This window comes from Protopterus annectens, chromosome 3.part1, assembly GCF_019279795.1.
Source record: "Protopterus annectens isolate FY-2018-M chromosome 3.part1, PAN1.0, whole genome shotgun sequence".
Classification (NCBI taxonomy): Eukaryota; Metazoa; Chordata; order Ceratodontiformes; family Protopteridae; genus Protopterus; species Protopterus annectens.
The window spans coordinates 407,771,112-407,773,434 of record NC_056732.1 but is presented as its reverse complement, the minus strand read 5'-3'; the positions used below and the strand labels follow the sequence as shown (position 1 = coordinate 407,773,434).

The window sequence follows — 2,323 nt, the reverse complement described above, 5'->3', positions numbered from 1 at the left end:
TGGAGTATTTTCCTATATTAATCTGTGGATTGGATAAGCAGTAGAAACAGGTCTAAATAGCTTTATATCTTGTATATACATGGTAGAATGAAAGCAGGACAACTCTAGAAAGTACAGCTGTGTACTTAAACTTACCATAAAAGTAGATGTTGGAATGATCACTGCTGTGGTAGCCTTAGCTACAGAGGTTATACTGTGCCAGCTTCTGTAGTGTAGTGGTTATCACATCTGCTTTGTATGCAGAAGGTCCTGGGTTCAATCCCCAGTAGAAACATTATACTCCCTCTCCACATCAAGCAGAGTACCTCTTTACCCCTTTTGAAGTGCAACCTGGATAACTGGATGGGAAATACAAAATACAACCCATGGGATTCCACCCGTGTCCCTGCTGGACAGGGGCATAAGGTGCTGATTTGTCTATGGATGGGCTAAACTCTTGGCTAGGTTTATAAGGGCCTCAGGGCCTATAGCCTAGTAACTTCTTATGATCCAAGGATATAACAGTTGGACAGCTTCCAAAGTTTCAGGGCACCTTCCACGAGCTCTGTCACGTAGCTTGAGCTGAGCTGACTAAAAGATAAGTTTGGGAGTGAAGCCCTTCAAAGCTTTCCTGCCATAATACAGAGGAAGGCTGAACCATGAAAGGACAATGCTAGGAACAACAAAAAATTAATGTTAACACCCTAACATAAAAAACAGTAAAAACAAGGAGGGTGGTGGGAGAGACTGCTGCAACAGTGGTCATTCAAACATCTACTCTTATGGTAAGTTTAACTTATAAAACTGTACTATGTTTATCATATTGATCACTGCTGCAGTAGACTTAGCTATATGGGTAGATTACCTTAGCTAATGTCATTTGGCAGGTGTAAGGAGAAGAGACTATGAGCCCATGGAGAACTGTCCTTGCCAAGCCTGATCTAGACCTAGAGAAAGGTCAAGCTTAAAGTGCTTTGTAAAAGTATGACCAAAGGCTGAAGTGGTGGTTTCTAGAATGCTTCTAGAATGCAATCCTTTCCAAAAAGCCATAGATGAAGCCAAGACCCTGGTGGAGTGGGCCTTGATCCTGCCTGGATTTTTTTTTACGGTGAGTATAAAAGGTAATAGTCTTAAACAACCATTTGGAATAAGTCTGTTTTGACACAGGTTTTCACTTTTTCTTACCTTCACAAGAAATAAACAATTGACCTGAAGATTTGTAAAATTTAGTTCTGTTAAGATAGTACCCGAGTTTGTCTGTGGATATCCAAGGTATGGAGGAGTATCCTTTTCTCTCATTTTTAGGTTTAGAAAAGTAAACAGGGAGATGGATAGTTTGGCTTAAAGTATACTCAGATGCCACTTTAGGCATAAAAGAAGGATTTATTCTCAAAGAAGCACTATTCCTGTGGAAAATGAGGTAGGGTTCACTCACCATAAGAGCTTGCAATTCAGATATCCATCTTGCAGAGGTCACGGTAATCAGTAAGAACCTCAAGTCAGACAGATTTGCTGGTTTTTAATAGAGCAAGTGTTGACTTCTCTAACACAAAATTAAGGTCCCAAAGAGGTGCCACCAGTTTTCTTGGAGTCCTCTTATGCAAAAAAACCCTTTCAAGAACATTTTGACATGAGACTGTATTGAATAAGGAGGATCTATGGGCAGACATGCTGAAATACCTGATAAATTTACTTTGACAGAGGAATAAGAAAGGCCATAGGATAGTAATTCATGCAACTACTGTACAACCACAGAACAACTAGCTCTGAATGGGTGCTTGTCATGTTGTTAGCACAAACTAGAAAATCTTTTCCATTTGCTAATATATGATCTGATGTTGTCAATCTTCACTTAATCCTTGACTATGGGTTCGGTTCCGAACCTCAGAACCGACTCAGATGAAATTCCATCTTGCGCCTTCCAAAACCTCTTGAGCTAAGCTCTACTGATAATGCTCCTGACAAGAATACCTCAGATCTCGTTTGCCACTTCATAGTGCCAGACACGTTCTCTCCTTTGAGCTCTTGAGCAACAGCTAATTATTTCAAAACAGTAAGTTTTCACAACCTTCTTATACAGTTCTTTATAAATCTATACTATCTCTCGTTTCTTTAACTACCCGCTCCTTCTAACTCTTTTATATATATATATATATATATATATATATATATATATATATATATATATATATATATATATATATATATATATATATATATATATATATATATATATATATATATATATATATATATATATATATATAGCTTTTCTTATCGAATATCAAACGTCAGAACATCAAACTGCTAACATCAAAACCCGATAACATCAAAAGCTGAGAAC

The 2,323-nt window shown here is 37.6% G+C and overlaps 1 non-coding gene across 1 annotated transcript; it reads left to right on the top strand.

The window, feature by feature from the left end:
* The first annotated feature begins 201 nt into the window (after window positions 1-201).
* Window positions 202-274, top strand: TRNAT-UGU. Its single transcript has one exon. It is a non-coding gene; the product is annotated as a tRNA-Thr (tRNA).
* The last annotated feature ends 2,049 nt before the right edge of the window (window positions 275-2,323 follow it).